This window comes from Eubalaena glacialis, chromosome 18, assembly GCF_028564815.1.
Source record: "Eubalaena glacialis isolate mEubGla1 chromosome 18, mEubGla1.1.hap2.+ XY, whole genome shotgun sequence".
Lineage (NCBI taxonomy): Eukaryota > Metazoa > Chordata > Mammalia > Artiodactyla > Balaenidae > Eubalaena > Eubalaena glacialis.
Genome location: NC_083733.1, coordinates 65,747,518 through 65,769,163, shown reverse-complemented (window position 1 = coordinate 65,769,163; position 21,646 = coordinate 65,747,518). Strand labels below are relative to the sequence as shown.

The 21,646-nt window shown below is 38.5% G+C and overlaps 1 pseudogene; it reads right to left on the bottom strand.

Moving 5' to 3' along the window:
* Positions 1-495: 495 nt before the first annotated feature.
* On the bottom strand, positions 496-18,892 carry LOC133077767 (zinc finger protein 665-like; annotated as a pseudogene).
* Between the last annotated feature and the right edge of the window lie 2,754 nt (positions 18,893-21,646).

Here is a 21,646-nt window from a genome sequence, read left to right as displayed (position 1 = left end):
TTCAGGATTCTTAGTCTTCCATGGAAAAGTAGATATAAGTGATTTACACCTAATATAGAAGGGCTTCTCTATTTTAAAGGCAGCAACAGTCAAAACCATGAGTTCACATACACACTAGAAATAAAAGCATCGCACGTCATAATTTGAGAGTTATGTTAATTTTTGTTTTCAAGTAATCTCAAATAATGTCACTATAAATAAGGACACAATGTTAATAATTATACCTGTGCAATCATCCATTCCCTTGATGATCCATACTAACAAATAATTATTCAAAGTGTTTTAATTTTGGATTATTTTCTATAATGTTCTAATTTAGACTAATACCAGAAAACAGTTATTGACTGAATGCTATCTACTATGACTTATGTGATATTTATTTGCATTTGATTTTTTATTAAAATCTTTCTTACGTCTTTCATGTCATTAAACTTTCTTTCCAGTATGAACTTTTTGGTGTTTTCAAATGTGTATATTTATGACTAACGTCTTTCATCACTTATTACACTTGTAGGGTCTCTCTCCTGCATGCATTCTCTGATGTTGAGGGAGGTGAGAGCTCTGGTTAAAAGTTTTGCCATATTTGTAAAACTTCTCTGCTTATGAATTATCTGGTGTTGAGTAAGAATTGAGCAATGGGTAAAGGCTTTGCCACATTCTCTACATTTGTATGGTTTCTCCCCAGTATGAATTCTTAGATGTTGAGTAAGATTTGCGCAATGGGTAAAGGCTTTACCACATTCTTTACATGTGTATGGTTTCTCCCCAGTATGAATTCTCTGATGTTTAGTAAATGCTGAGTGCCAGGTAAAGGTTTTACAACATACTTTACATTTGTATGGTTTCTCCCCAGTATCAATTCTCTGATGTTGAGTAAGAGCTGAGCATTGGGTAAAGGCTTTGCCACATTCTTTACATTTGTAATGTTTCCCTCCAGTATGGATTTTCCTATGTCTATTTAGATTTAATAATTGATTAAAGACTTTCCCACATTTATTACACTTGTAATGTTCTTTTCTAGTATGACTACCCTGATGTTGAGTAAGTTTTGAAGACTGGTTAAGAACTCTACCACATTCACTAAATGTGTAATTCTTCTCTCCGATATGGATAGTCTCATGGGTAATAAGACCTGAGCTTTGACAAAGGACATTACTACATTCATTCCTTATATAATGGTTCTCTGAAAATTGAGTTCTCTGATGTTTCATAAGATTTGAGTCTTGGTCAAAGGTATTCCCAGTTTCAATGCATGGATATCCTCCAGTTCCATTATAAAAACTCTCATAATTATTGAACATAGGGCTTTTGCTTAAGGTGTCACTCATTTGATTACACATGTAATGTTGTTCCACATTATCTCTACTATGATACCTACTGAAGGATGATGGTTGGATAAAGACTCTCCCTTTATTATCAACATTACAGAGTTCAGAACAGGGAGAAAATGTTTGTTGGTTAAAGAATAATGAACCCTTGGTAAAGGACCTCTCAGATTGATCATATTGGGATATTCGTTCTTCATTTTTAAACCTCTGGTTTTCACACATGTTTGAATAAATGTTTAATCCAAGCCTATATTCAAAATGATCTGAATGATTATTTGCAGCGTAGGGTAGATGACTGTCCATATTTTTCAAATTTCCTTTCAGAGAATATGGATTTTTAAAAAAAAATAATGTGGGTCTTTGCTTTCAAAAATGTATTTTTCTGCAAATATTATTGTAAAATAGATTTTTTCCCCAATTGGACTTACATCCTTGATTTCTTTTCAGAGTAATGTTTTCAACATGGGTAAATGTCAAAATTTGTTTATGTCCATAATAATATCCTTTCAACACTTCACATGCTCCCTTACATTCCCAGTCTTTTATTAAATATAAATTTCCAAGGTGACAGCTTTCATATTTTCCTGGCAGCACTTTTTGGAATAAATCTTCTATGCATGGTTTCTTTGGCAACAAACCCTGAGTGTCATGAGAAGTATGGCTGAAAGATATCAAATAGCAAATTATCCCACTTACTACTTTGAGTGAATATACTTTACAATTTCAAATAAACTTGACAAACCCTTAGCTAGATGAAGAATATAAGAGAGAAGACACAAGTAAAATCAGAAGTAAAAAGAGACATTATAAATAATACCATAAAACTGAAAGTAATTACAAGACACTGCTATGAACAATATTACACCAACAAATTGGACATTTTGAAAAAAAGAGATTGAATTTCTAGAAAGATACAACCTACTCAGACTTTATCATGAAGGGATTTTAAAAAACCACAACAAAAGTACAACTATTAAATAGACGAAAAAAGTAATTTTAAGAATCCCTAGAGCAGATGAATTATCTGGATGATTCCAGCAACATTTCAAGAAAAAGTAACACCAATTCTCCTCAAAGTGTACAGAGGAATTATCAAAACAGTTTCTGTGAGTCCAGGGTTACCACATATCAAAGCCAAACAAAGACAGTCCAAATTATTAAAAAAAAAACAAACCTACAACCAATATCTGTGATGAATACAGCTACAGAGCCTTCAATAAAATACTATCAAGCTACATTATAAAGGACATTAATATAATTATACACCATGGGGACTTCCCTGGTGGTCCAGTGGCTAAGACTCTGCGCTCCCAGTGCAGGGGGTCCGGGTTCAATCCCTGGTCAGGGAACTAGATCCCACATGCCACAACTAAGAGTTCACATGCCGCAACTAAAAATCCTGCATGTCGCAACTAAAAGATCCCGCACCCCGCAACTAAAAGATCCCACATGCCGCAATGAAGATCGAAGATCTGGTGTGCCACAACTAAGACCCGGCACAGCCAAATAAATAAATATTTTTAAAAATATATATATATATGCCATGAAAAATTCAGAATTATTTGTAGTATTCAAGGGTGTTTCAACAAATAGAAATATTAAAAAGACCACATACACAGAATGAAGTTTATACCATATAATCATATCAAATGATGCAGAGAAATAAATTGACAATATTCAGTACCCTTTCATCATGAAAACACTCATTCTAGGAATCAATGGAACCTACATAAATGTAATAAACGTATACAAAAAGCCCAGAGTTATCAATATACTCCATAGTGGAATACTGAAAGCCTTTCCTTTGCAATCAATAACGTCAAGAATGTACACTTTCATGACTTTAATTCAACATAGTACTGTATTGCCTAGATAAAACTATCAGACCAATAAAAAAAGGGGGGAATCCAATTCAGAAAGGAGGAAGTAAACTGATCTCTGTTCACAGATGATAAAATCTTACATAGAAAACCCTAAAGAATCCTCATGAATAAACAAATACAGAACTCATAAACAAATTTAGCAGAATTCAAAATATAAAATCAAACATAAAAATTAGTTGTGTTTCTATAAACAGAAAAAAATCAAGAAAGATATTAAGAATATATGTACAGTGAGAGAGTGGCATGGACTTATATATACTACCAAATGTAAAATAGATAGCTAGTGGGAAGCAGTCACATAGCACAGGGAGATCAGCTCAGTGCTTTGTGACCACCTAGAGGGGTGGGATAGGGAGGGTAGTAGGGAGACGCAAGAGGGAGGGGATATGTGGATATATGTATACATATTGCTGGTTCACTTTGTTATACAGCAGAAACTAACACACCATTGTAAAGCAATTATACTCCAATAAAGATGTTAAAAAAAAAGAATATATGTACATTTATATTCTGTAGCATCAAAGAGAATAAAATACTTAGGAGTTAACTTAATGAAGGAGGTGAAAGACTTGTATGATAAAAATTATAAAAGATTGCTGGAGGCAAATAGAGAGTATATAAATAAACAAAAACACATTCCATGTTCCTGAACTGGAATACTTAATATCATTAAGTTGTCAATAGTACCCAAGGTGATCTATAGATGCAAAGCAATCTCTATCAAAATCCCAATCAAAATTTTGACAGAAATAGAAAAGATCATTCTAAAATGTATGTGGAATATCACAAAACGCTAACTGTCCAAAACATTCTAGTAAAGAAAGTGTGAAGTTGGAGGCATGACACTTCCTGATTTTTAAAACATAGAACTATAGCATTTTACAACGCTATAGATATCAAAAAGGGTAGTACAAACATGTAGACAGAAAAAGAATAATGGAACAACAAAGAGAGCACAAATATAAGGTCTCAAGGTCATGGTCAAATAATCCTCAACAAGAGTGCTTATACCACCCAATGGGAAAAGGATAGTCTCTTAAACAAATGGCACTGGGAAAGTTGGATGTTCACATGTAAAAGAATGAAGCTGAACTCTTACCTAACACCACTTACAAATACTATCTCAAAAGGGATTGAAGGGGCTTCCCTGGTGGCGCAGTGGTTAAGAATCCACCTGCCAATGCAGGGAACACGGGTTCGAGCCCTGGTCCAGGATGATCCCACATGCCGCGGAGCAACTATGCCCATGCGCCACAACTACTGAGCCTGCGTGCCACAACTAATGAAGCCCACGCGCCTAGAGCCCGTGCTCCACAACAAGAGAAGTCACCACAATGAGAAGCCCACACACCGCAATCAAGAGTGGCCCCCGCTCGCCACAACTAAAGAAAGCCAGTGCGCATCAACAGACCCAACACAGCCAAAAATAAATAAATAAATTAATTAAATAAATTAATTTTTAAAAAAAGGGATTGAAGATTTAAACATAAACCTGTATCTAAGTATCTCTTAGAAGAAAACAGGGGGGAAATGTCCTAAGACATTTGCTTTGGCAAAGATTTCTTGTATATGAAACCAAAAACTCAGGCAACAAAAGCAAATACAGTCAGGGAATTCCCTGGCGGTCCAGTGGTTACGAATCTGTCTTCCAATGCAGGGAACATGGTTTCAATCCCTGGTTGGGGAACTAAGATCCCACGTGCCACGGGGTGACTGAGCCTGCACACTGCAACTACTGAGCACGTAGGCCACAACTACAGAGCCCATGTGCTCTGGAGCCTGTGCACCACAACTAGAGAGAAGCCCATGCGCTGCAGGGGAGGATCCTGCATGCCCCAGCAAAGATCCCATGTGCCGCAACTAAGACCCGACAAACCCAAAAATTAAATAAATACATAAATAAATATATAAATATTTTTAAAGAAAAGCAAATGGGATTACATTACATGTAAAAACTCATGCCCGTTAGAGGAAACAGTCAATGGGGTGAAAAGGCGTCCTGTGGAATAAGAGAAAAATTTTGCAAAGCATGTAACTCATATGGAGCTACAATCCAGAATACATAAAAAACTCCTACAACATAAAACATTAGGTTTATGTTGCAACTCCTAGCCACATTATAAAACAAATAACATAATGTATGGGCAAAGGATTAAATAGACATTAATCCAAATAAGATACACTTATGGACGACAGAAATGTGAAAGATACTAAAAATCAGTAATCATTTGAGAAATAAAAAAGAAAACCACAATGAGGTGTCACCTTACACCCAACTTGCATATATATATATACATATATATCTGTATATATATATGTATATATACATAAGCAAGGATGTGGAGAAATTGGAATCCTTATGCACTGTTAAAAGAAATAGAAAATGTCACAATCGCTATAAAACACAATATGGAGGTTTCTCAAAAAATTAAAAATAGAATTTCCCTCACACAACAATAATATAAATTCATCAATAAATAGATGTGAAATTAAAACTATTTCTATAACTACTCACCAAGACAGAATAAAACAAACATTGATCATTAACTAAGAAGAGAAATAAAGTAGGTAAGCCACAAACACAGTAGGGGTAATAATTAAAAGACAAAGACATGCATAATTTTATTGGCAGTAGACATATGGGACATTCAAATTTGAATGCAACACCACACTGTCTTAAGTGTACTGAGTTGAAAATTGCCATGTACATTCATGAAATATAGGTAAAGACAAAAATACAATTAACTAATTTGGGAGAACCTATCATTAAAAAAAATAAAGCAAATTGTTATGGAATTGCTAAACAAGAACAAGAGAAAATTTTACTCTCTCCCAATTTCTGAAAAAACGTGTATATACTATTAAAATATAATCCTTCTAAATACTATAATTTTGAAATGGTTTATGCACGCATAAAGCAACCATTTTGAATCACTGGCATGTGTTGCAAGGCAGGAGAATTTCACAGAAAATGCATTACAATGAATCACTTAAAAATCTCTAATGGAAAATTTGAATGAATTATTTAAATCACAGTAGAGAAATTTGTCATGTTATTAATATATTACTGCTATACATACACAAATTGTCAAGGCTGTAACCCATACTTTAGAAGAAAAATAAAACCTTATTATAAATAAAAGAACATGAAAGTTGTAAAATATGCAGAGAATCACTGATATATAAAATAATAGTTGTGATTACATTATACCATGATTCAGATACACACTGAGGAAAATAAATGAATAAACTGACTACTTTTTGGTTGAAGAAATGAACCAAACATTTTCACAAATACAGGGTGCCCTCTAATTATCTAAGGCACTTCTTACCACAGATATTTTCATCTGAGCATGTTATACTAGATCTTTTGAATCTAAAATCATGTATGATTTTGACACAGAACCAATGAGAAAGTGAAAAAATACAGGACACAGCAACCATAAGCTCCATATTAAATAAGGCAAACTTATAAAATTACAGTTATTAGGAAATTAAACAACAATTGGGACTTTAAAATATGGTAGTCAATGTTCCAAGCGCTGCTATGGAATGAACATATTCAAGACGTCTATGAAATAAACATATTAAGTTATTCTACCATTGATGGATTGGGCAAGTACACTGAAAACGTCTCATGTTAGTTCATAGAAAGTAAAAATGTCTCATGTTAGTTCATTGGAAGTAACATGGAGGATTACATTTTATAATTCTGGGGAGATGCTTAATGCGCTGATGAAATTACTGAGTCTGAACTTTGTAGGGTCATGTTTGAAGTTTCCATTGGATTGGGTATTCCAAGAATTTTGTCACCTAATCCCAATATCTCCATGACTCTCCTCACACATTTCTGACTTGAGGCAGAAACAGAACTTTAAAAAGGGCTTAACATAGAGTTACTCAGAAATGTAAACAGTTTTCCCTAGAACCCCCATAGCAACAGAAGAGCAGTCAGATCATGAGGGTCATCACAGGACAAGAGGAGGATTTTGGCTCTCACTGTGAATGTGAGGGATAATCACTGGGGCTGAAGAAGAATACATGGAGGATTTAAGAGCCTAAGATTGGGGCAGGAGATGTCTCTCTATGACAGCAACAGAAATAAATCTAGGGGAGGAGGGCAAGATGGCGGAAGAGTAAGACGCGGAGATCACCTTCCTTCCCACAGACACATTAGAAATACATCTGCACGTGGAACTGCTCCTACAGAACACCCACTGAACGCTGGCAGAAGACGTCAGACCTCCCAAAAGGCAAGAAACTCCCCACGTACTTGGGTAGGGCAAAAGAAAAAAGAAATAACAGAGACAAAAGAATAGGGACGGGACCTGCACCAGTGGGAGGGAGCCGTGAAGGAGGAAAGGTGTCCACACACTAGGAAGCCCTTTCGCGGGCGGAGACTGCGGGTGGCAGAGGCGGGGAGATTCGGAGCCACGGAGGAGAGCGCAGCCACAGGGGTGCGGAGGGCAAAGCGGAGAGATTCCCGCACAGAGGCTCGGCGTCGAGCAGCACTCACCAGCCCGAGAGGCTTGTCCGCTCACCCGCCGGGGCGGGCGGGGCTGGGAGCTGAGGCTCGGGCTTCGGTCAGATCGCAGGGAGAGGACTGGGGTTGGCGGCGTGAACGCAGCCTGAAGGGGCTAGTGCACCACAGCCAGCCGGGAGGGAGTCCGGGAAAAAGTCTGCAGCTGCCGAAGAGGCAAGAGACTTTTTCTTGCCTCTTTGTTTCGCGGCGCGCAAGGAGAGGGGATTCGGAGCGCCGCCTAAACGAACTCCAGAGACGGGCGCGAGCCGCGGCTATCAGCGCGGACCCCAGAGACGGGCATGGGACACTAAGGCTGCTGCTGCCGCCACCAAGAAGCCTGTGTGCGAGCACAGGTCACTCTCCACACCGCCCCTCCCGGGAGCCGGTGCAGCCCGCCACGGCCAGGCTCCCGTGATCCGGGGACAACTTCCCCGGGAGAACGCACGGCGCGCCTCGGGCTGCTGCAACGTCACGCCGGCTTCTGCCGCCGCAGGCTCGCCCCACCTCCTCCGTACCGCTCCCTCCCCCCGGCCTGAGTAAGCCAGAGCCCCCGAAGCAGCTGCTCCTTTAACCCCGTCCTGTGTGAGCGAAGAACAGACGCCCTCAGGTGACCTACACGCAGAGGCGGGTCCAAATCCAAAGCTGAACCCCGGGAGCTGTGCGAACAAAGAAGAGAAAGGGAAATCTCTCCCAGCAGCCTCAGAAGCAGCGGATTAAAGCTCCACAAACAACTTGATGTGCCTGCGTCTGTTGAATACCTGAATAGACAACGAATCATCCCAAATTCAGGAGGTGGACTTTGGGAGCAGGATATATTAATTTTTCCCCTTTTCCTTTTTTTGTGAGTATATATGTGTATGCTTCTGGGTGAGATTTTGTCTGTATAGCTTTGCTTTATAATAGCTTTATTTTATTTCATTTTATTTTATCCTCTTTCTTTCTTTCTTTCTATTTTTTCTCCCTTTTACTCTGAGCCGTGTGGATGAAAGGCTCTTGGTGCTCCAGCCAGGCATCAGGGCTGTGCCTCTGAGGTGGGAGAGCCAACTTCAGGACACTGGTCCACAAGAGACCTCCCAGCTCCACGTAATACCAAATGGCAAAAATCTTTCAGAGATCTCCATCTCAACATCAAGACCCAGCTTCACTCAACGACCAGCAAGCTACAGTGCTGGACACCCTATGCCAAACAACTAGCAAGACAGGAACACAGCCCCATCCATTAGCAGAGAGGCTGCCTAAAATCATAATAAGGTCACAGACACCCCAAAACACACCACCAGAAAGACAAGATCCAGCCTCACCCACCAGAACACAGGCACTAGTTCCCTCCACCAGGAAGCCTACACAACCCACTGAACCAACCTTAGCCACTGGGGACAGATACCAAAAACAACGGGAACTACGAACCTGCAGCCTGTGAAAAGGAGACCCCAAACACAGTAAGATAAGCAAAATGAGAAGACAGAAAAACACACAGCAGATGAAGGAGCAGGGTCAAAACACACCAGACCTAACAAATGAAGAGGAAATAGGTAGTCAACCTGAAAAAGAATTCAGAATAATGATAGTAAGGATGATCCAAAATCTTGGAAATAGACTAGACAAAATGCAAGAAACATTTAACAAGGATGTAGAAGAACTAAAGAGGAACCAAGCAACGATGAAAAACACAATAAATGAAATGAAAAATACTCTAGATGGGATCAATAGCAGAATAACTGAGGCAGAAGAACGGATAAGTGACCTGGAAGATAAAATAGTGGAAATAACTACTGCAGAGCAGAATAAAGAAAAAAGAATGAAAAGAACTGAGGACAGTCTCAGAGACCTCTGGGACAACATTAAACGCACCAACATTCGAATTATAGGGGTCCCAGAAGAAGAAGAGAAAAAGAAAGGGACTGAGAAAATATTTGAAGAGATTATAGTTGAAAACTTCCCTAATATGGGAAAGGAAATAGTTAATCAAGTCCTGGAAGCACAGAGAGTCCCATACAGGATAAATCCAAGGAGAAACACACCAAGACACATCTTAATCAAACTGTCAAAAATTAAATACAAAGAAAAAATATTAAAAGCAGCAAGGGAAAAGCAACAAATAACACACAAGGGAATCCCCATCAGGTTAACAGCTGATCTTTCAGCAGAAACTCTGCAAGCCAGAAGGGAGTGGCAGGATATACTTAAAGTGATGAAGGAGAAAAACCTACAAGCAAGATTACTCTACCCAGCAAGGATCTCATTCAGATTGGATGGAGAAATTAAAACTTTTACAGACAAGCAAAAGCTGAGAGAGTTCAGCACCACCAAACCAGCTTTACAACAAATGCTAAAGGAACTTCTCTAGGCAAGAAACACAAGAGAAGGAAAACACCTACAATAACAAACCCAAAACATTTAAGAAAATGGGAATAGGAACATACATATCGATAATTACCTTAAATGTAAATGGATTAAATGCTCCCACCAAAAGACACAGACTGGCTGAATGGATACAAAAACAAGACCCATATATATGCTGTCTACAAGAGACCCACTTCAGACCTAGAGACACATACAGACTGAAAGTGAGGGGATGGAAAAAGATATTCCATGCAAATGGAAATCAAAAGAAAGCTGGAGTAGCAATTCTCATATCAGACAAAATAGACTTTAAAATAAAGACTATTACAAGAGACAAAGAAGGACACTATATAATGATCAAGGGATCGATCCAAGGTATAACAATTGTAAATATTTATGCACCCAACATAGGAGCACCTCAATACATAAAGCAAATACTAACAGCCATAAAAGGGGAAATCGACAGCAACACAATCATAGTAGGGGACTTTAAGACCCCACTTTCACCAATGGACAGATCATCCAAAATGAAAATAAATAAGGAAACACAAGCTTTAAATGATACATTAAACAAGACGGACTTAATTGATATTTATAGGACATTCCAACCAAAAACAACAGAATACACATTTTTCTCAAGTGCTCATGGAACATTCTCCAGGATAGATCATATCTTGGGTCACAAATGAAGCCTTGGTAAATTTAAGAAAATTGAAATCGTATCAAGTATCTTTTCCGACCACAACGCTATGAGACTAGATATCAATTACAAGAAAAGATCTGTGAAAAATACAAACACATGGAGGCTACACAATACACTACTTAATAACAAAGTGATCACTGAAGAAATCAAAGGGGAAATCAAAAAATACCTAGAAACAAATGACAATGGAGACATGACGACCCAAAACCTATGGGATGCAGCAAAAACAGTGCTAAGAGGGAAGTTTATAGCAATACAAGCCTACCTCAAGAAACAGGAAACATCTCGAATAAACAACCTAACCTTGCACCTAAAGCAATTAGAGAAAGAAGAAAAAAAAAACCCCAAAGCTAGCAGAAGGAAAGAAATCATAAAGATCAGATCAGAAATAAATGAAAAAGAAATGAAGGAAACAATAGCAAAAATCAATGAAACTAAAAGCTGGTTCTTTGAGAAGATAAACAAAATTGATAAACCATTAGCCAGACTCATCAAGAGAAAAAGGGAGAAGACTCAAATCAATAGATTTAGAAATGAAAAAGGAGAAGTAACCACTGACACTGCAGAAATACAAACGACCATGACAGATTACTACAAGCAACTCTATGCCAATAAAATGGACAACCTGGAAGAAATGGACAGATTCTTAGAAATGCACAACCTGCCGAGACTGAACCAGGAAGAAATAGAAAATATGAACAGACCAATCACAAGCACTGAAATTGAGACTGTGATTAAAAATCTTCCAACAAACAAAAGCCCAGGACCAGATGGCTTCACAGGCAAATTCTATCAAACATTTAGAGAAGAGCTAACACCTATCCTTCTCAAACTCTTCCAAAATATTGCAGAGGGAGGAACACTCCCAAACTCATTCTACGAGGCCACCATCACCCTGATACCAAAACCAGACAAAGATGTCACAAAGAAAGAAAACTACAGGCCAATATCACTGATGAACATAGATGCAAAAATCCTCAACAAAATACTAGCAAACAGAATCCAACAGCACATTAAAAGGATCATACACCATGATCAAGTGGGGTTTATTCCAGGAATGCAAGGATTCTTCAATATACGCAAATCAATCAACGTGATACATCATATTAACAAATTGAAGGAGAAAAACCATATGATCATCTCAATAGATGCAGAGAAAGCTTTTGACAAAATTCAACACACATTTATGATAAAAGCCCTGCAGAAAGTAGGCATAGAGGGAACTTTCCTCAACATAATAAAGGCCATATATGACAAACCCACAGCCAACATTGTCCTCAATGGTGAAAAACTGAAACCATTTCCACTAAGATCAGGAACAAGACAAGGTTGCCCACTCTCACCACTATTATTCAACATAGTTTTGGAAGTGTTAGCCACAGCAATCAGAGACGAAAAAGAAATAAAAGGAATGCAAATCGGAAAAGAAGAAGTAAAGCTGTCACTGTTTGCAGATGACATGATACTATACATAGATAATCCTAAAGCTGCTACCAGAAAACTACTAGAGCTAATCAATGAATTTGGTAAAGTAGCAGGATACAAAATTAATGCACAGAAATCTCTTGCATTCCTATACACTAATGATGAAAAATCTGAAAGTGAAATTAAGAAAACACTCCCATTTACCATTGCAACAAAAAGAATAAAATATCTAGGAATAAACCTACCTAAGGAGACAAAAGACCTGTATGCAGAAAATTATAGGACACTGATGAAAGAAATTAAAGATGATACAAATAGATGGAGAGATATACCATGTTCTTGGATTGGAAGAATCAACATTGTGAAAATGGCTCTACTACCCAAAGCAATCTACAGATTCAATGCAATCCCTATCAAACTACCAATGGCATTTTTCACAGAACTAGAACAAAAAATTTCACAATTTGTATGGAAACACAAAAGACCCCGAATAGCCAAAGCAATCTTGAGAACGAAAAATGGAGCTGGAGGAATCAGGCTCCCTGACTTCAGACTATATTACAAAGCTACAGTAATCAAGACAGTTTGGTACTGGCACAAAAACAGAAATATAGATCAATGGAACAGGATAGAAAGCCCAGAGATAAACCCACGCACATATGGTCACCTTATCTTTGATAAAGGAGGCAAGCATATACAGTGGAGAAAAGACAGCCTCTTCAATAAGTGGTGCTGGGAAAATTGGACAGGTACATGTAAAAGTATGAAATTAGAACACTCCCTGACACCATACACAAAAATAAACTCAAAATGGATTAAAGACCTAAGTGTAAGGCCAGACACTATCAAACTCTTAGAGGAAAACATAGGCAGAACACTCTATGACATAAATCACAGCAAGATCCTTTTTGACCCAGCTCCTAGAGAAATGGAAATAAAAACACAAATAAACAAATGGGACCTAATGAAACTTAAAAGCTTTTGCACAGCAAAGGAAACCATAAACAAGACCAAAAGACAACCCTCAGAATGGGAGAAAATATTTGCAAACAAAGCAACTGACAAAGGATTAATTTCCAAGATTTACAAGCAGCTCATGCAGCTCAATAACAAAAAAACAAACAACCCAATCCAAAAATGGGCAGAAGACCTAAATAGACATTTCTCCAAAGAAGATATACAGATTGCCAACAGACACATGAAAGAATGCTCAACATCATTAATCATTAGAGAAATGCAAATCAAAACTACAATGAGGTATCATCTCACACCGGTCAGAATGGCCATCATCAAAAAATCTAGAAACAATAAATGCTGGAGAGGGTGTGGAGAAAAGGGAACACTCTTGCACTGTTGGTGGGAGTGTAAATTGATACAGCCACTATGGAGAACAGTATGGAGGTTCCTTAAAAAACTAAAAATAGAACTACCATACGACCCAGCAATCCCACTACTGGGCATATACCCTGAGAAAACCATAATTCAAAAAGAGTCATGTACCAAAATGTTCATTGCAGCTCTATTTACAATAGCCAGGACATGAAAGCAACCTAAGTGTCCATCATTGGATGAATGGATAAAGAAGATGTGGCACATATATACAATGGAATATTACTCAGCCATAAAAAGAAATGAAATGGAGGTATTTGTAATGAGGTGGATGGAGTTAGAGTCTGTCATACAGAGTGAAGTAAGTCAGAAAGAGAAAAACAAATACAGTATGCTAACACATATATATGGAATCTAAGGAAAAAAAAAAGGTCATGAAGAACCTAGTGGCAAGACGGGAATAAAGACACAGACCTACTAGAGAATGGACTTGAGGATATGGGGAGGGGGAGGGGTGAGATGTGACAGGGTGAGAGAGTGTCATGGACATATATACACTACCAAATGTAAAATAGATAGCTAGTGGGAAGCAGCCGCATAGCACAGGGAGATCAGCTCGGTGTTTTGTGACCACCTAGAGGGGTGGGATAGGGAGGGTGGGAGGGAGGGAGATGCAAGAGGGAAGAGATATGCGAACATATGTATATGTATAACTGATTCACTTTGTTATAAAGCAGAAACTAACACACCATTGTAAAGCAATTATACTTCGATAAAGATGTTTAAAAAAAAAAAAAAGAATGGGGCAGGAGATGTCCTTCTATGAAAGCAACAGAAATAAACCCAAGCTTCTCAAAAATCACTTCCACTGAAGCAGATCCTCCCAAACCATATGACCAACTTTGACTTCCTCCATGATTTTTGGACCTCTCACCTGTGTCACGTGCTCCGTCCATTCACACTTACCTGGGTGTATGGCTGTTGTCTCCATGTTCTTTATATCCCAGGGATCTTTCATTTGCTCCAAAAAGGTGACCAGGTATGGCTTAGAGACAACAAGATCTGTTCATAAGAAAAAGGAATATATGGTTTGATGGAAATTCATCAGTTTGCAATCCAGTATGTGTTCAGGTGAGAAGAGAAGGCATTGTAGAATATTAATATAGTCTGGAAAATGATTTCCCCAAATACTTTATTGAAAGCACCTTTACGATACTAACAAATACATAAAACTCAGATCCTGAGAGTCTGGTCAAATACTACTAAGTGAAAAGTAGGCAGTGGAAATCTGATTTTAAGATGAGAGCAGCACTCTTTTATACCACCGAATTTATAGAATTACCACTAATCTAGAGAGAAGAAGGCAGATTACCTCAAGAAAGAGGAAGGTTAGAATCATGGTGAATCATCATGAAGACTTTCTTTCTAAAGTCGGAAATTTCCATTTTTTCCTAGAAAGCAGGGATCTGAACTCTACTGTAGGAACAGAAGATTCCAGGAGAAATTCTACAAATGAAGGAACCAAAACCCTGTGGGTGGAAAAGGAATTCCAGAAGGAAGTTATCCTCACCCAAGGAGGCCAGGTTCCTGTAGTTCTCTAACATCACAGCCCTGTACAATTCCCGTTGAGCCAGGTCCAGGCATTCCCATTCCTCTGGAGGGAAATCTATGGCCACATCCTGGAATGTCAACAGTCCCTGAAATGAAAAGTACATATGCCATGTGGCCATGGGAAGACTTCATAATGTGGTCCAAGATGAAAACAGCAAGAGAACTGGTTTTGATTTAGGAGAGTGTCTGTTATTACACAATAATATAATATTTCACACAGTAATATTCTCTACCGTATTTCTAACCCCAAGAAAAGAGGATAACATATGATCCACAAAACCACTGTAGAGATTCTTCTTATCTGGAAGAGAAATTATAAAATGATGGCATCAACAAGGCATTTGCCTTTTTGAGTGTTGTACTTGTGTTACACAGGATAAATTGTCTATCAAGCAAAGGAGGGATATTTTTAAAAAGCAGATTCTGATTCAAGAGTTCTGGGGTGGGGCCAGAATTCCACATTTTAGCAAGCTCATTTTTTTTAAACTTTTTTAAAAATATTTTTTTAACATCTTTATTGGAATACAATTGCTTTACAATGTTGTGTTAGTTTCTGCTGTATAACAAAGTGAATCAGCTATACTTGTACATATATTCCCATATCCCCTTCCTCTTGCATCTCCCTCCCACCCTCCCTATCCCACCCCTCTAGGTGGTCACAAAGCACCAAGCTCATCTCCCTGTGCTATGCGGCTGCTTCCCACTAGCTATCTATTTTACATTTGGTAGTGTATATATGTCAATGCCACTCTCTCACTTCATCCCAGCTTACCCTTCTCCCTCCCCATGTCCTCAAGTCCATTCTCTATGTCTGCATCTTTATTCCTGTCCTAAACCGTTTCCACTAAGATCAGGAACAAGACAAGGTTGCCCACTCTCACCACTATTATTCAACATAGTTTTGAAAGTTTTAGCCACAGCAATCAGAGAAGAAAAAGAAATAAAAGGAATCCAAATCAGAAAAGAAGAAGTAAAACTGTCACTGTTTGCAGATGACATGATACTATACATAGAGAATCCTAAAGATGCTACCAGAAACAAACTCAGTTTTAATTAGTAATGCCAAGATCTGTGGTCCATGAATGACCATTGTGAAAAGCACAAAGGAAGAACAGCAAGTTCAGGATTCATAGTTCATGTTCAACTTTAAGTGTTTCATGGATTTCACATGTCTAATAGAATAGTAAGCATAACAAAAACAATCCTTTTGACTTTTAAGAATATACTATATATCCTTCGAGGGTTAGGGTTAGGGTTCTAACAGTTTTTTACATAGTTTTCAATGAGCTGCATAAATAATTTAAGACCAATAATATTGCTGTTCCACCTTTTTGAGAATATCTTGTCAAACATTCAGTAAATTGTAGAGCTTGAGTTTTACTTCAGTTTATCTGGACTAGAATTTATCTAAAGCGAACACAGACAAATACACAGAGACAACTCTAATGAATGTTTATAGCAGTTTAGGTAACTGGGAAGAATACAAAAACAAGAAAAACTGGATCAAATAATGTTAACATTTTCATGCACACAGGCATACACTAAAATGGGAACTACATACCTATTAAAAGTGATAGAAAGTATCCGTGTCAATAAAATCAAGATAATTTTCAACTGGTTAAATCTTAGAAACCTATTTGTGGATGATACTCTGTATTTTTTTAAATACACTAGGGTGCAAACCCACACAACAATATAAAATAAATTAGAGCTCTTGGTTCTGAGTCTTTTATTTCTTGAAAATCTGTATCATTTGTGTTGAGCTATAGTTTAGAAATTTAACACAGTTGAACATACATTAGTAATAGGATTCTTGTAATGTTTTGGAAAATACAAAGATGTGATAAGAAGACTACATCTGTGATATAAGCGTGGAGTATAATGGAAACTATCAGACCTGGGCTTGAGAGATGAAAACCTCCACTCCCAAAACCCAGTATCTCTACTAAACACATGTGAGTGTTCATTCTCCAAAGCAAAGAGAAACTAAGAAGATATGGAGTTTCTACACTAACTGTGATGGTTTATGCAAATCCCTCACTAAACCTTTCCAAGTCCCTTATTAAAGACAAGGGGAAAAAATATGAACTTCATAGTAAAGGAATCTCACGGAAAGCGCCTGAACAAGTGAACATCAGGTGTAATGGGGTAAATGGATAACAGATGACTGAAGTACACAGAAGGGCACATTATCACTGCCTGGGTATTTTTGGCAAATATAAGGAAATCATAATCTGAATCTATCAAGAAAAGTGAGTTTTAGGCCAATTTCAATTCTATATACCTCCCATGTTCTGTATCCTAATAGTACATTTAAATAGTGAGTCTTTCTTACCAATATAGAGAAAAGTGTCTTCTACTTTTTGGTTTTTTTTTTTTCCCCAAAACTTTCTGAGGAATTCTGAAATGCTGAGTTCATTCTATTTATAAGTGCACTTTCTTAATCCTGTTCTAAACAGCTGAAGTTGCATCCAGATGTAAACTAAGCACTGCATTTCCCCCTACTTCCCTAAGATCTCAACACTAAACCACATCCCAATGGGAATCTTGGATACTGATATCTTCCGCTGTTGATCTCTCACAAAGGGAATATCTTCAACAGCTGAAAGTCATTAATTCATGTTGAGAATTCATCATGCTCTATAGGGAGCCTGGATGCAGACAATGGAGAAAAGCCTCTGGGACAAAAGAGAGAAGTAGTCTAAAAAGCTGGTCTTGACTATTATAAGAAAAAAAGAAAGAAAAAAGAAGTAGTTGAAAACAAACTCGCTAGGCAGAAAAATCAAAAGTAGAGAATTAAAGGTTTGCAGGTTCTCAGGCCATGGCATTTCAGGAGGAAAAGCAGACAGCCTCTGACCCGGGGGTAGGACGTTTACCTGAGAAGCTGCCATTTTCTCCTCTTCTTCCTCCTGCTCTGGGTCTTCTCTGGGGATATTATGTTCCAAACTCACATCTGCATCATGCAAATATACCTCAAAAGACATCAACACAGTTTTTTAACCTGCGCACAACACACCCACAGGCAGAAGGACCTTGAAATGCTGAAAAGGCCAACCTCTCCTGCACTTTGTCTCATGAGAGATTGAGTAACAATGAGCTCGTACATGAAGACCAAACTGTGATTTTTTCTTTCTGTCTTCACATGACCTACCCTCACACAAACATCTCAAAATTCTGCTACAGCTTTGAGTATGAGCCGAACTGACATGCCCCTTCTAAAGCCAGGTAAAACACACCCTATTGCCTCCCCTTGGATCAAAGTCTGACCTCACCTCTCACAAATATACCCAGGAGTCCACGGGTTAACCCTGACCTCACCTTAGAATCACCTGGAGCACTTAATTAAAACAACACTGATGCTCTCACAGGATCAATTGACAGACTCTGTGGGGAGGGCACAGGTGATGTTACTTCTTAATACTGGTCATGTGATCCTTATGGGACACCAGATGGGGACCCCTTAGCTAAACATTTCTTCTCAAGTTTTCAAGTGTACACAATCCCCTTGGGATCAGGCCCCACTCTTAAGAAGTTATGATTCTGCACGATTGTGATGGGACCAATGAAATGGCATCTTTAACAAGTTTTTTGTTGGTGCTGATGTTGTTCCCCCCAGACCAGTTTTCAGTAGTGTTGAGCCAGAGATATCACACACAGCACACCTGAGACCTCTGAGAGTGTGAAGATTTGGGGCGTGAACTTCTGTGGGCCTCATTCCTAGGGGTGGAGCTCCTCCTGGCATAGGCATGGTCGCGTTTTTGCCTGGTGCATATGCACAGGATAGAGCAATCACATGGTGGCTCAGAGTCTTGTGAGAGGTCCCCCTCAGAATTCCACCCAAAGCTACCGAGGATAGTAATATTTTTCTATATTAATTTTATCCAGGTGCAATTCTTTTTTTTAAAACATCTTTATTGGAGTATAATAGCTTTACAATGTTGTGTTAGTTTCTGCTGCACAAAAAAGCAAATCAGCTCTACACATACACATATCCCCACATCCCCTCCCTCCTGCGCCACCCCCCCCATCCCACCCCTCTAGGTGGTCACAAAGCACAGAGCTCATCTCTCTGTGCTATGCAGCTTCTTCCCACTAGCTACCTATTTTACATTTGCTAGTATACATATGTCAATGTCACTCTCTCACTCCATCCCATCTTACCCTTCCCCCTCCCCATGTCCTCAAGTATTCTCTACGTCTGCGTCTTTATTCCTATCCTGCCCCTAGATTCTTCAGAACCTTTTTTTTTTTTTAGATTCCATATATATGTGTTAGCATATGGTATTTGTTTTTCTCTTTCTGACTTACTTCACTCTGTATGACAGACTGTAGGTCCATCCACCTTACTCCAAGTAACACATTTTCATTTCTTTTTATGGCTGAGTAATATTCCATTGTATATATGTGCCACATCTTCTTTATCCATTCATCCGTCGATGGGCATTTAGGTTGCTTCCACGTCCTGGCTACTTTAAATAGTGCTGCAATGAACATTGTGATGAATGATTATTTTTGAGTTATAGTTTTCACAGGGTATATGCCCAGCAGTGGGATTGCTGGGTCATATGGTAGTTCTATTTTTAGTTTTTTAAGGAGCCTCCATACTGTTCTCCATAGTGGCTGTATCAATTTACATTCCCACCAACAGTGCAAGAGGGTTCCCTTTTCTCCACACTCTCTCCAGCATTTATTGTTTCTAGATTTTTTGATGATGACCAATCTGACCAGTGTGAGGTGATACCTCATTGTAGTTTTTTTTTTTTTAAAACATCTTTATTGAAGTATAATTGCTTTACAATGGTGTGTTACTTTCTGCTTTATAACAAAGTGAATCAGTTATACATATACATATGTTCCCATATCTCTTCCCTCTTGCATCTCCCTCCCTCCCACCCTCCCTATCCCACCCCTCTAGGTGGTCACAAAACACCGAGCTGATCTCCCTGTGCTATGCGGCTGCTTCCCACTAGCTATCTATTTTACATTTGGTAGTGTATATATGTCCATGACACTCTCTCACCCTGTCACATCTCACCCCTCCCCCTCCCCATATCCTCAAGTCCATTCTCTAGTAGGTCTGTGTCTTTATTCCCGTCTTGCCACTAGGTTCTTCATGACCTTTTTTTTTTTCCTTAGATTCCATATATATGTGTTAGCATACTGTATTTGTTTTTCTCTTTCTGACTTACTTCACTCCGTATGACAGACTCTAACTCCATCCACCTCATTACAAATACCTCCATTTCATTTCTTTTTATGGCTGAGTAATATTCCATTGTATATATGTGCCACATCTTCTTTATCCATTCATCTGATGATGGACACTTAGGTTGCTTCCATGTCCTGGCTATTGTAAATAGAGCTGCAATGAATATTTTGGTACATGACTCTTTTTGAATTATGGTTTTCTCAGGGAATATGCCCAGTAGTGGGATTGCTGGGTCGTATGGTAGTTCTATTTTTAGTTTTTTAAGGAACCTCCATACTGTTCTCCATAGTGGCTGTATCAATTTACATTCCCACCAACAGTGCAAGAGGGTTCCCTTTTCTCCACACCATCTCCAGCATTTATTGTTTCTAGATTTTTTGATGATGGCCATTCTGACCGGTGTGAGATGATATCTCATTGTAGTTTTGATTTGCATTTCTCTAATGATTAGTGATGTTGAGCACCCTTTCATGTGTTTGTTGGCAATCTGTATATCTTCTTTGGAGAAATGTCTATTTAGGTCTTCTGCCCATTTTTGTATTAGGTTGTTTGTTTTTTTGATATTGAGCTGCATGAGCTGCTTGTATATTTTGGAGATTAATCCTTTGTCAGTTGCTTTGTTTGCAAATATTTTCTCCCATTCTGAGGGTTGTCTTTCTGTCTTGTTTATGGTTTCCTTGGCTGTGCAAAAGCTTTCAAGTTTCATTAGGTCCCATTTGTTTATTTTTGTTTTTATTTCGATTTCTCTAGGAGGTGGGTCAGAAAGGGTCCTGCTGTGATTTATGTCATAGAGTGTTCTGCCTATGTTTTCCTCTAAGAGTTTTATAGTGTCTGGCCTTACATTTAGGTCTTTAATCTATTTTGAGTTTGTTTTTGTGTATGGTGTTAGGGAATGTTCTAATTTCATTCTTTTTTTAAAAAAAATTAATTAATTAATTTATTTTTGGCTGTGTTGGGTCTTCGTTTCTGTGCGAGGGCTTTCTCTAGTTGAGGCGAGCGGGGGCCACTCTTCATTGCGGTGCGCGGACCTCTCACTGTTGCGGCCTCTCTTGTTGTGGAGCACAGGCTCCAGACGCGCAGGCTCAGTAGTTGTGGCTCACGGGCCTAGTTGCTCTGCGGCATGTGGGATCTTCCTGGACCATGGCTCAAACCCGTGTCCCCTGCATTGGCAGGCAGACTCTCAACCACTGTGCCACCAGGGAAACCCCTAATTTCATTCTTTTACATGTAGCTATCCAGTTTTCACAGCCCCACTTACTGAAGAGGCTGTCTTCTCTCCATTGTATATTCTTG